Source organism: Anarhichas minor, unplaced genomic scaffold (genome assembly GCF_050575085.1).
Source record: "Anarhichas minor isolate MPS153535 unplaced genomic scaffold, ASM5057508v1 ptg000137l, whole genome shotgun sequence".
Lineage (NCBI taxonomy): Eukaryota > Metazoa > Chordata > Actinopteri > Perciformes > Anarhichadidae > Anarhichas > Anarhichas minor.
Genome location: NW_027466583.1, coordinates 302,589 through 316,013, shown reverse-complemented (window position 1 = coordinate 316,013; position 13,425 = coordinate 302,589). Strand labels below are relative to the sequence as shown.

The window sequence follows — 13,425 nt, the reverse complement described above, 5'->3', positions numbered from 1 at the left end:
TGTGTGTTTATCTCCTCAGACTGGAGGAGTGCAGGACCATATGAAGTAAAGTAAAGTAAAGTGAAGTGAAGTGTGTTTGTGTCTTCAGGCTGGAGGAGTGCAGGATCATAGGAAGTAAAGTAAAACAAAGTAAAGTAAAGTGAAGTGTGTGTTTGTGTCTTCAGACTGGAGGAGTGCAGGATCATATGAAGTAAAATAAAGTAAAGTGAAGTGTGTGTTTGTGTCTTCAGACTGGAGGAGTGCAGGATCATATGAAGTAAAGTAAAATAAAGTAAAGTGAAGTGTGTGTTTGTGTCCTCAGACTGGAGGAGTGCAGGATCATCTGAAGCAAAGTAAAGTAAAGTAAAGTGAAGTGTGTGTTTATCTCCTCAGACTGGAGGAGTGCAGGACCATATGAAGTAAAGTAAAGTAAAGTGAAGTGTGTGTTTGTGTCTTCAGACTGGAGGAGTGCAGGATCATATGAAGTAAAGTAAAATAAAGTAAAGTAAAGTGAAGTGTGTGTTTGTGTCTTCAGGCTGGAGGAGTGCAGGATCATAGGAAGTAAAGTAAAACAAAGTAAAGTGAAGTGTGTGTTTGTGTCTTCAGACTGGAGGAGTGCAGGATCATATGAAGTAAAATAAAGTGAAGTGAAGTGAAGTGTGTTTGTGTCTTCAGGCTGGAGGAGTGCAGGATCATAGGAAGTAAAGTAAAACAAAGTAAAGTGAAGTGTGTGTTTGTGTCTTCAGACTGGAGGAGTGCAGGATCATGGGAAGTAAAGTAAAGTAAAGTGAAGTGTGTGTTTGTGTCTTCAGACTGGAGGAGTGCAGGATCATATGAAGTAAAGTAAAATAAAGTAAAGTGAAGTGTGTGTTTGTGTCCTCAGACTGGAGGAGTGCAGGATCATCTGAAGCAAAGTAAAGTAAAGTGTGTGTTTGTGTCTTCAGACTGGAGGAGTGCAGGATCATATGAAGTAAAGTAAAATAAAGTAAAGTGAAGTGTGTGTTTGTGTCCTCAGACTGGAGGAGTGCAGGATCATATGAAGTAAAGTAAAATAAAGTAAAGTGAAGTGTGTGTTTGTGTCCTCAGACTGGAGGAGTGCAGGATCATATGAAGTAAAGTAAAGTAAAGTGAAGTGTGTGTTTGTGTCTTCAGGCTGGAGGAGTGCAGGATCATATGAAGTAAAGTAAAGTAAAGTAAAGTGTGTGTTTGTGTCTTCAGACTGGAGGAGTGCAGGATCATATGAAGTAAAGTAAAATAAAGTAAAGTGAAGTGTGTGTTTGTGTCCTCAGACTGGAGGAGTGCAGGATCATATGAAGTAAAGTAAAATAAAGTAAAGTGAAGTGTGTGTTTGTGTCCTCAGACTGGAGGAGTGCAGGATCATATGAAGTAAAGTAAAGTAAAGTGAAGTGTGTGTTTGTGTCCTCAGACTGGAGGAGTGCAGGATCATATGAAGTAAAGTAAAGTAAAGTGAAGTGTGTGTTTATCTCCTCAGACTGGAGGAGTGCAGGACCATATGAAGTAAAGTAAAGTAAAGTGAAGTGAAGTGTGTTTGTGTCTTCAGGCTGGAGGAGTGCAGGATCATATGAAGTAAAGTAAAACAAAGTAAAGTAAAGTGAAGTGTGTGTTTGTGTCTTCAGACTGGAGGAGTGCAGGATCATAGGAAGTAAAGTAAAACAAAGTAAAGTAAAGTGAAGTGTGTGTTTGTGTCTTCAGACTGGAGGAGTGCAGGATCATATGAAGTAAAATAAAGTAAAGTGAAGTGTGTGTTTGTGTCTTCAGACTGGAGGAGTGCAGGATCATCTGAAGTAAAGTAAAATAAAGTAAAGTGAAGTGTGTGTTTGTGTCTTCAGACTGGAGGAGTGCAGGATCATATGAAGTAAAGTAAAATAAAGTAAAGTGAAGTGTGTGTTTGTGTCCTCAGACTGGAGGAGTGCAGGATCATATGAAGTAAAGTAAAATAAAGTAAAGTGAAGTGTGTGTTTGTGTCTTCAGACTGGAGGAGTGCAGGATCACATGAAGTAAAGTAAAATAAAGTAAAGTGAAGTGTGTGTTTGTGTCCTCAGACTGGAGGAGTGCAGGATCATCTGAAGTAAAGTAAAGTGAAGTGTGTGTTTGTGTCTTCAGACTGGAGGAGTGCAGGATCATATGAAGTAAAGTAAAATAAAGTAAAGTGAAGTGTGTGTTTGTGTCCTCAGACTGGAGGAGTGCAGGATCATCTGAAGTAAAGTAAAATAAAGTAAAGTGAAGTGTGTTTTTGTGTCCTCAGACTGGAGGAGTGCAGGATCATCTGAAGTAAAGTAAAGTGAAGTGTGTGTTTGTGTCCTCAGACTGGAGGAGTGCAGGATCATATGAAGTAAAGTAAAATAAAGTAAAGTGAAGTGTGTTTTTGTGTCCTCAGACTGGAGGAGTGCAGGATCATATGAAGTAAAGTAAAATAAAGTAAAGTGAAGTGTGTTTTTGTGTCCTCAGACTGGAGGAGTGCAGGATCATATGAAGTAAAGTAAAATAAAGTAAAGTGAAGTGTGTGTTTGTGTCTTCAGACTGGAGGAGTGCAGGATCATATGAAGTAAAGCAAAGTAAAGTAAAGTGAAGTGTGTGTTTGTGTCTTCAGACTGGAGGAGTGCAGGATCATCTGAAGTAAAGTAAAATAAAGTAAAGTGAAGTGTGTGTTTGTGTCTTCAGACTGGAGGAGTGCAGGATCATATGAAGTAAAGTAAAATAAAGTAAAGTGAAGTGTGTGTTTGTGTCCTCAGACTGGAGGAGTGCAGGATCATATGAAGTAAAGTAAAATAAAGTAAAGTGAAGTGTGTGTTTGTGTCTTCAGACTGGAGGAGTGCAGGATCATATGAAGTAAAGTAAAATAAAGTAAAGTGAAGTGTGTGTTTGTGTCCTCAGACTGGAGGAGTGCAGGATCATCTGAAGTAAAGTAAAGTGAAGTGTGTGTTTGTGTCTTCAGACTGGAGGAGTGCAGGATCACATGAAGTAAAGTAAAATAAAGTAAAGTGAAGTGTGTGTTTGTGTCCTCAGACTGGAGGAGTGCAGGATCATCTGAAGTAAAGTAAAGTGAAGTGTGTGTTTGTGTCTTCAGACTGGAGGAGTGCAGGATCATATGAAGTAAAGTAAAATAAAGTAAAGTGAAGTGTGTGTTTGTGTCCTCAGACTGGAGGAGTGCAGGATCATCTGAAGTAAAGTAAAGTGAAGTGTGTGTTTGTGTCTTCAGACTGGAGGAGTGCAGGATCATATGAAGTAAAGTAAAATAAAGTAAAGTGAAGTGTGTGTTTGTGTCCTCAGACTGGAGGAGTGCAGGATCATCTGAAGTAAAGTAAAATAAAGTAAAGTGAAGTGTGTTTTTGTGTCCTCAGACTGGAGGAGTGCAGGATCATCTGAAGTAAAGTAAAGTGAAGTGTGTGTTTGTGTCCTCAGACTGGAGGAGTGCAGGATCATATGAAGTAAAGTAAAATAAAGTAAAGTGAAGTGTGTTTTTGTGTCCTCAGACTGGAGGAGTGCAGGATCATATGAAGTAAAGTAAAATAAAGTAAAGTGAAGTGTGTGTTTGTGTCTTCAGACTGGAGGAGTGCAGGATCATATGAAGTAAAGTAAAGTAAAGTAAAGTGAAGTGTGTGTTTGTGTCCTCAGACTGGAGGAGTGCAGGATCATATGAAGTAAAGCAAAGTAAAGTAAAGTGAAGTGTGTGTTTGTGTCCTCAGCCTGGAGGAGTGCAGGATCATATGAAGTAAAGTAAAGTAAAGTGTGTGTTTGTGTCTTCAGACTGGAGGAGTGCAGGATCATATGAAGTAAAGCAAAGTAAAGTAAAGTGAAGTGTGTGTTTGTGTCTTCAGACTGGAGGAGTGCAGGATCATCTGAAGTAAAGTAAAATAAAGTAAAGTGAAGTGTGTGTTTGTGTCTTCAGACTGGAGGAGTGCAGGATCATATGAAGTAAAGTAAAATAAAGTAAAGTGAAGTGTGTGTTTGTGTCCTCAGACTGGAGGAGTGCAGGATCATATGAAGTAAAGTAAAATAAAGTAAAGTGAAGTGTGTGTTTGTGTCTTCAGACTGGAGGAGTGCAGGATCATATGAAGTAAAGTAAAGTGAAGTGTGTGTTTGTGTCTTCAGACTGGAGGAGTGCAGGATCACATGAAGTAAAGTAAAATAAAGTAAAGTGAAGTGTGTGTTTGTGTCCTCAGACTGGAGGAGTGCAGGATCATCTGAAGTAAAGTAAAGTGAAGTGTGTGTTTGTGTCTTCAGACTGGAGGAGTGCAGGATCATATGAAGTAAAGTAAAATAAAGTAAAGTGAAGTGTGTGTTTGTGTCCTCAGACTGGAGGAGTGCAGGATCATCTGAAGTAAAGTAAAGTGAAGTGTGTGTTTGTGTCTTCAGACTGGAGGAGTGCAGGATCATATGAAGTAAAGTAAAATAAAGTAAAGTGAAGTGTGTGTTTGTGTCCTCAGACTGGAGGAGTGCAGGATCATCTGAAGTAAAGTAAAATAAAGTAAAGTGAAGTGTGTTTTTGTGTCCTCAGACTGGAGGAGTGCAGGATCATCTGAAGTAAAGTAAAGTGAAGTGTGTGTTTGTGTCCTCAGACTGGAGGAGTGCAGGATCATATGAAGTAAAGTAAAATAAAGTAAAGTGAAGTGTGTTTTTGTGTCCTCAGACTGGAGGAGTGCAGGATCATATGAAGTAAAGTAAAATAAAGTAAAGTGAAGTGTGTTTTTGTGTCCTCAGACTGGAGGAGTGCAGGATCATATGAAGTAAAGTAAAATAAAGTAAAGTGAAGTGTGTGTTTGTGTCTTCAGACTGGAGGAGTGCAGGATCATATGAAGTAAAGTAAAGTAAAGTAAAGTGAAGTGTGTGTTTGTGTCCTCAGACTGGAGGAGTGCAGGATCATATGAAGTAAAGCAAAGTAAAGTAAAGTGAAGTGTGTGTTTGTGTCCTCAGCCTGGAGGAGTGCAGGATCATATGAAGTAAAGTAAAGTAAAGTGTGTGTTTGTGTCTTCAGACTGGAGGAGTGCAGGATCATATGAAGTAAAGCAAAGTAAAGTAAAGTGAAGTGTGTGTTTGTGTCTTCAGACTGGAGGAGTGCAGGATCATCTGAAGTAAAGTAAAATAAAGTAAAGTGAAGTGTGTGTTTGTGTCTTCAGACTGGAGGAGTGCAGGATCATATGAAGTAAAGTAAAATAAAGTAAAGTGAAGTGTGTGTTTGTGTCCTCAGACTGGAGGAGTGCAGGATCATATGAAGTAAAGTAAAATAAAGTAAAGTGAAGTGTGTGTTTGTGTCTTCAGACTGGAGGAGTGCAGGATCATATGAAGTAAAGTAAAATAAAGTAAAGTGAAGTGTGTGTTTGTGTCCTCAGACTGGAGGAGTGCAGGATCATCTGAAGTAAAGTAAAGTGAAGTGTGTGTTTGTGTCTTCAGACTGGAGGAGTGCAGGATCACATGAAGTAAAGTAAAACAAAGTAAAGTGAAGTGTGTGTTTGTGTCTTCAGACTGGAGAAGTGCAGGATCACATGAAGTAAAGTAAAATAAAGTAAAGTGAAGTGTGTGTTTGTGTCCTCAGACTGGAGGAGTGCAGGATCATATGAAGTAAAGTAAAATAAAGTAAAGTGAAGTGTGTGTTTGTGTCCTCAGACTGGAGGAGTGCAGGATCATCTGAAGCAAAGTAAAGTAAAGTGAAGTGTGTGTTTGTGTCTTCAGACTGGAGGAGTGCAGGATCATATGAAGTAAAGTAAAATAAAGTAAAGTGAAGTGTGTGTTTGTGTCCTCAGACTGGAGGAGTGCAGGATCATCTGAAGTAAAGTAAAGTGAAGTGTGTGTTTGTGTCTTCAGACTGGAGGAGTGCAGGATCACATGAAGTAAAGTAAAATAAAGTAAAGTGAAGTGTGTGTTTGTGTCCTCAGACTGGAGGAGTGCAGGATCATCTGAAGCAAAGTAAAGTGAAGTGTGTGTTTGTGTCTTCAGACTGGAGGAGTGCAGGATCATATGAAGTAAAGTAAAATAAAGTAAAGTGAAGTGTGTGTTTGTGTCCTCAGACTGGAGGAGTGCAGGATCATCTGAAGTAAAGTAAAGTGAAGTGTGTGTTTGTGTCCTCAGACTGGAGGAGTGCAGGATCACATGAAGTAAAGTAAAATAAAGTAAAGTGAAGTGTGTGTTTGTGTCCTCAGACTGGAGGAGTGCAGGATCATCTGAAGCAAAGTAAAGTAAAGTAAAGTGAAGTGTGTGTTTGTGTCTTCAGACTGGAGGAGTGCAGGATCATATGAAGTAAAGTAAAATAAAGTAAAGTGAAGTGTGTGTTTGTGTCCTCAGACTGGAGGAGTGCAGGATCATATGAAGTAAAGTAAAATAAAGTAAAGTGAAGTGTGTGTTTGTGTCCTCAGACTGGAGGAGTGCAGGATCATCTGAAGCAAAGTAAAGTAAAGTGAAGTGTGTGTTTGTGTCTTCAGACTGGAGGAGTGCAGGATCATATGAAGTAAAGTAAAGTGAAGTGTGTGTTTGTGTCTTCAGACTGGAGGAGTGCAGGATCATCTGAAGTAAAGTAAAGTGAAGTGTGTGTTTGTGTCTTCAGACTGGAGGAGTGCAGGATCATCTGAAGCAAAGTAAAGTAAAGTGAAGTGTGTGTTTGTGTCTTCAGGCTGGAGAAGTGCAGGATCATCTGAAGCAAAGTAAAGTAAAGTGAAGTGTGTGTTTGTGTCTTCAGGCTGGAGGAGTGCAGGATCATCTGAAGCAAAGTAAAGTAAAGTGAAGTGTGTGTTTGTGTCTTCAGACTGGAGGAGTGCAGGATCATCTGAAGCAAAGTAAAGTAAAGTGAAGTGTGTGTTTGTGTCTTCAGACTGGAGGAGTGCAGGATCATCTGAAGCAAAGTAAAGTAAAGTGAAGTGTGTGTTTGTGTCTTCAGACTGGAGGAGTGCAGGATCATATGAAGTAAAGTAAAATAAAGTAAAGTGAAGTGTGTTTTTGTGTCCTCAGACTGGAGGAGTGCAGGATCACATGAAGCAAAGTAAAGTAAAGTGAAGTGTGTGTTTGTGTCTTCAGACTGGAGAAGTGCAGGATCATCTGAAGCAAAGTAAAGTAAAGTGAAGTGTGTGTTTGTGTCTTCAGACTGGAGGAGTGCAGGATCATATGAAGTAAAGTAAAATAAAGTAAAGTGAAGTGTGTTTTTGTGTCCTCAGACTGGAGGAGTGCAGGATCACATGAAGCAAAGTAAAGTAAAGTGAAGTGTGTGTTTGTGTCTTCAGACTGGAGGAGTGCAGGATCATATGAAGTAAAGTAAAATAAAGTAAAGTGTGTGTTTGTGTCTTCAGACTGGAGGAGTGCAGGATCATATGAAGTAAAGTAAAGTAAAGTGTGTGTTTGTGTCTTCAGACTGGAGGAGTGCAGGATCATATGAAGTAAAGTAAAATAAAGTAAAGTGAAGTGTGTGTTTGTGTCTTCAGACTGGAGGAGTGCAGGATCATATGAAGTAAAGTAAAATAAAGTAAAGTGAAGTGTGTGTTTGTGTCCTCAGACTGGAGGAGTGCAGGATCATATGAAGTAAAGTAAAATAAAGTAAAGTGAAGTGTGTGTTTGTGTCCTCAGACTGGAGGAGTGCAGGATCATCTGAAGCAAAGTAAAGTAAAGTGAAGTGTGTGTTTGTGTCTTCAGACTGGAGGAGTGCAGGATCATATGAAGTAAAGTAAAATAAAGTAAAGTGAAGTGTGTGTTTGTGTCTTCAGGCTGGAGGAGTGCAGGATCATATGAAGTAAAGTAAAATAAAGTAAAGTGAAGTGTGTTTTTGTGTCCTCAGACTGGAGGAGTGCAGGATCACATGAAGCAAAGTAAAGTAAAGTGAAGTGTGTGTTTGTGTCTTCAGACTGGAGGAGTGCAGGATCATATGAAGTAAAGTAAAATAAAGTAAAGTGTGTGTTTGTGTCTTCAGACTGGAGGAGTGCAGGATCATATGAAGTAAAGTAAAGTAAAGTGTGTGTTTGTGTCTTCAGACTGGAGGAGTGCAGGATCATATGAAGTAAAGTAAAATAAAGTAAAGTGAAGTGTGTGTTTGTGTCTTCAGACTGGAGGAGTGCAGGATCATATGAAGTAAAGTAAAATAAAGTAAAGTGAAGTGTGTGTTTGTGTCCTCAGACTGGAGGAGTGCAGGATCATATGAAGTAAAGTAAAACAAAGTAAAGTGAAGTGTGTGTTTGTGTCTTCAGACTGGAGAAGTGCAGGATCACATGAAGTAAAGTAAAATAAAGTAAAGTGAAGTGTGTGTTTGTGTCCTCAGACTGGAGGAGTGCAGGATCATCTGAAGCAAAGTAAAGTAAAGTAAAGTGAAGTGTGTGTTTGTGTCTTCAGACTGGAGGAGTGCAGGATCATATGAAGTAAAGTAAAGTAAAGTAAAGTGAAGTGTGTGTTTGTGTCCTCAGACTGGAGGAGTGCAGGATCATCTGAAGCAAAGTAAAGTAAAGTAAAGTGAAGTGTGTGTTTGTGTCTTCAGACTGGAGGAGTGCAGGATCATATGAAGTAAAGTAAAATAAAGTAAAGTGAAGTGTGTGTTTGTGTCCTCAGACTGGAGGAGTGCAGGATCATATGAAGTAAAGTAAAATAAAGTAAAGTGAAGTGTGTGTTTGTGTCCTCAGACTGGAGGAGTGCAGGATCATATGAAGTAAAGTAAAATAAAGTAAAGTGAAGTGTGTGTTTGTGTCTTCAGACTGGAGAAGTGCAGGATCACATGAAGTAAAGTAAAATAAAGTAAAGTGAAGTGTGTGTTTGTGTCCTCAGACTGGAGGAGTGCAGGATCATATGAAGTAAAGTAAAATACAGTAAAGTGAAGTGTGTGTTTGTGTCCTCAGACTGGAGGAGTGCAGGATCATCTGAAGCAAAGTAAAGTAAAGTGAAGTGTGTGTTTGTGTCTTCAGACTGGAGGAGTGCAGGATCATATGAAGTAAAGCAAAGTAAAGTAAAGTAAAGTGTGTGTTTGTGTCTTCAGACTGGAGGAGTGCAGGATCATATGAAGTAAAGTAAAATAAAGTAAAGTGAAGTGTGTTTTTGTGTCCTCAGACTGGAGCAGTGCAGGATCATCTGAAGCAAAGTAAAGTAAAGTGAAGTGTGTGTTTGTGTCTTCAGACTGGAGGAGTGCAGGATCATCTGAAGCAAAGTAAAGTAAAGTGAAGTGTGTGTTTGTGTCTTCAGACTGGAGGAGTGCAGGATCATATGAAGTAAAGTAAAATAAAGTAAAGTGAAGTGTGTGTTTGTGTCTTCAGACTGGAGAAGTGCAGGATCACATGAAGTAAAGTAAAATAAAGTAAAGTGAAGTGTGTGTTTGTGTCTTCAGACTGGAGGAGTGCAGGATCATATGAAGTAAAGTAAAACAAAGTAAAGTAAAGTGTGTGTTTGTGTCTTCAGACTGGAGGAGTGCAGGATCATATGAAGTAAAGTAAAATAAAGTAAAGTGTGTGTTTGTGTCTTCAGACTGGAGGAGTGCAGGATCATATGAAGTAAAGTAAAATAAAGTAAAGTGAAGTGTGTGTTTGTGTCTTCAGACTGGAGGAGTGCAGGATCATATGAAGTAAAGCAAAGTAAAGTAAAGTGAAGTGTGTGTTTGTGTCCTCAGCCTGGAGGAGTGCAGGATCATATGAAGTAAAGTAAAGTAAAGTGTGTGTTTGTGTCTTCAGACTGGAGGAGTGCAGGATCATATGAAGTAAAGCAAAGTAAAGTAAAGTGAAGTGTGTGTTTGTGTCTTCAGACTGGAGGAGTGCAGGATCATATGAAGTAAAGTAAAATAAAGTAAAGTGAAGTGTGTGTTTGTGTCTTCAGACTGGAGGAGTGCAGGATCATATGAAGTAAAGTAAAATAAAGTAAAGTGAAGTGTGTGTTTGTGTCTTCAGACTGGAGGAGTGCAGGATCATATGAAGTAAAGTAAAATAAAGTAAAGTGAAGTGTGTGTTTGTGTCTTCAGACTGGAGGAGTGCAGGATCATATGAAGTAAAGTAAAATAAAGTAAAGTGAAGTGTGTGTTTGTGTCCTCAGACTGGAGGAGTGCAGGATCATCTGAAGCAAAGTAAAGTAAAGTGAAGTGTGTGTTTGTGTCTTCAGACTGGAGGAGTGCAGGATCATATGAAGTAAAGTAAAATAAAGTAAAGTGAAGTGTGTGTTTGTGTCCTCAGACTGGAGGAGTGCAGGATCATCTGAAGTAAAGTAAAGTGAAGTGTGTGTTTGTGTCTTCAGACTGGAGGAGTGCAGGATCATATGAAGTAAAGTAAAACAAAGTAAAGTGAAGTGTGTGTTTGTGTCTTCAGACTGGAGGAGTGCAGGATCATATGAAGTAAAGTAAAATAAAGTAAAGTGAAGTGTGTGTTTGTGTCTTCAGACTGGAGGAGTGCAGGATCATATGAAGTAAAGTAAAATAAAGTAAAGTGAAGTGTGTGTTTGTGTCTTCAGACTGGAGGAGTGCAGGATCATATGAAGTAAAGTAAAACAAAGTAAAGTGAAGTGTGTGTTTGTGTCTTCAGACTGGAGGAGTGCAGGATCATATGAAGTAAAGTAAAATAAAGTAAAGTGAAGTGTGTGTTTGTGTCTTCAGACTGGAGGAGTGCAGGATCATATGAAGTAAAGTAAAATAAAGTAAAGTGAAGTGTGTGTTTGTGTCTTCAGACTGGAGGAGTGCAGGATCATATGAAGTAAAGTAAAATACAGTAAAGTGAAGTGTGTGTTTGTGTCCTCAGACTGGAGGAGTGCAGGATCATCTGAAGCAAAGTAAAGTAAAGTGAAGTGTGTGTTTGTGTCTTCAGACTGGAGGAGTGCAGGATCATATGAAGTAAAGTAAAATAAAGTAAAGTGAAGTGTGTGTTTGTGTCCTCAGACTGGAGGAGTGCAGGATCATCTGAAGTAAAGTAAAGTGAAGTGTGTGTTTGTGTCTTCAGACTGGAGGAGTGCAGGATCATATGAAGTAAAGTAAAACAAAGTAAAGTGAAGTGTGTGTTTGTGTCTTCAGACTGGAGGAGTGCAGGATCATATGAAGTAAAGTAAAACAAAGTAAAGTGAAGTGTGTGTTTGTGTCTTCAGACTGGAGGAGTGCAGGATCATATGAAGTAAAGTAAAACAAAGTAAAGTGAAGTGTGTGTTTGTGTCTTCAGACTGGAGGAGTGCAGGATCATCTGAAGCAAAGTAAAATAAAGTAAAGTGAAGTGTGTGTTTGTGTCCTCAGACTGGAGGAGTGCAGGATCATCTGAAGCAAAGTAAAGTAAAGTGAAGTGTGTGTTTGTGTCTTCAGACTGGAGGAGTGCAGGATCATATGAAGTAAAGTAAAATAAAGTAAAGTGAAGTGTGTTTTTGTGTCCTCAGACTGGAGGAGTGCAGGATCATATGAAGTAAAGCAAAGTAAAGTAAAGTGAAGTGTGTGTTTGTGTCCTCAGACTGGAGGAGTGCAGGATCATCTGAAGCAAAGTAAAGTAAAGTGAAGTGTGTGTTTGTGTCTTCAGACTGGAGGAGTGCAGGATCATATGAAGTAAAGTAAAATAAAGTAAAGTGAAGTGTGTGTTTGTGTCTTCAGACTGGAGAAGTGCAGGATCACATGAAGTAAAGTAAAATAAAGTAAAGTGAAGTGTGTGTTTGTGTCCTCAGACTGGAGGAGTGCAGGATCATATGAAGTAAAGTAAAATAAAGTAAAGTGACGTGTGTGTTTGTGTCTTCAGACTGGAGGAGTGCAGGATCATATGAAGTAAAGTAAAATAAAGTAAAGTGACGTGTGTGTTTGTGTCTTCAGACTGGAGGAGTGCAGGATCATATGAAGTAAAGTAAAATAAAGTAAAGTGTGTGTTTGTGTCTTCAGACTGGAGGAGTGCAGGATCATATGAAGTAAAGTAAAATAAAGTAAAGTGTGTGTTTGTGTCTTCAGACTGGAGGAGTGCAGGATCATATGAAGTAAAGTAAAATAAAGTAAAGTGAAGTGTGTTTTTGTGTCCTCAGACTGGAGGAGTGCAGGATCATATGAAGTAAAGTAAAATAAAGTAAAGTGTGTGTTTGTGTCTTCAGACTGGAGGAGTGCAGGATCATATGAAGTAAAGTAAAATAAAGTAAAGTGAAGTGTGTTTTTGTGTCCTCAGACTGGAGGAGTGCAGGATCATATGAAGTAAAGTAAAATAAAGTAAAGTGAAGTGTGTGTTTGTGTCTTCAGACTGGAGGAGTGCAGGATCATATGAAGTAAAGCAAAGTAAAGTAAAGTGAAGTGTGTGTTTGTGTCCTCAGCCTGGAGGAGTGCAGGATCATATGAAGTAAAGTAAAGTAAAGTGTGTGTTTGTGTCTTCAGACTGGAGGAGTGCAGGATCATATGAAGTAAAGTAAAATAAAGTAAAGTGAAGTGTGTGTTTGTGTCTTCAGACTGGAGGAGTGCAGGATCATGGGAAGTAAAGTAAAGTAAAGTGAAGTGTGTGTTTGTGTCTTCAGACTGGAGGAGTGCAGGATCATGGGAAGTAAAGTAAAGTAAAGTGAAGTGTGTGTTTGTGTCTTCAGACTGGAGGAGTGCAGGATCATATGAAGTAAAGTAAAATAAAGTAAAGTGAAGTGTGTGTTTGTGTCCTCAGACTGGAGGAGTGCAGGATCATCTGAAGCAAAGTAAAGTAAAGTGAAGTGTGTGTTTGTGTCTTCAGACTGGAGGAGTGCAGGATCATCTGAAGCAAAGTAAAGTAAAGTGAAGTGTGTGTTTGTGTCTTCAGACTGGAGGAGTGCAGGATCATCTGAAGCAAAGTAAAGTAAAGTGAAGTGTGTGTTTGTGTCTTCAGACTGGAGGAGTGCAGGATCATATGAAGTAAAGTAAAATGAAGTAAAGTGAAGTGTGTGTTTGTGTCCTCAGACTGGAGGAGTGCAGGATCATATGAAGTAAAGTAAAGTGAAGTGTGTGTTTGTGTCTTCAGACTGGAGGAGTGCAGGATCACATGAAGTAAAGTAAAATAAAGTAAAGTGAAGTGTGTGTTTGTGTCCTCAGACTGGAGGAGTGCAGGATCATATGAAGTAAAGTAAAACAAAGTAAAGTGAAGTGTGTGTTTGTGTCTTCAGACTGGAGAAGTGCAGGATCACATGAAGTAAAGTAAAATAAAGTAAAGTGAAGTGTGTGTTTGTGTCCTCAGACTGGAGGAGTGCAGGATCATCTGAAGCAAAGTAAAGTAAAGTAAAGTGAAGTGTGTGTTTGTGTCTTCAGACTGGAGGAGTGCAGGATCATATGAAGTAAAGTAAAATAAAGTAAAGTGAAGTGTGTGTTTGTGTCCTCAGACTGGAGGAGTGCAGGATCATCTGAAGCAAAGTAAAGTAAAGTAAAGTGAAGTGTGTGTTTGTGTCTTCAGACTGGAGGAGTGCAGGATCATCTGAAGCAAAGTAAAGTAAAGTGAAGTGTGTGTTTGTGTCTTCAGACTGGAGGAGTGCAGGATCATATGAAGTAAAGTAAAATAAAGTAAAGTGAAGTGTGTGTTTGTGTCCTCAGAC

General features: G+C 39.2%; 1 protein-coding gene across 1 annotated transcript in view; it reads left to right on the top strand.

The window, feature by feature from the left end:
* The window catches only part of LOC142943512 (phosphatidylinositol 4,5-bisphosphate 3-kinase catalytic subunit alpha isoform), a 149,376-nt gene that overhangs the window by 93,852 nt on the left and 42,099 nt on the right, over positions 1–13,425 (top strand). The window lies entirely within an intron of this gene.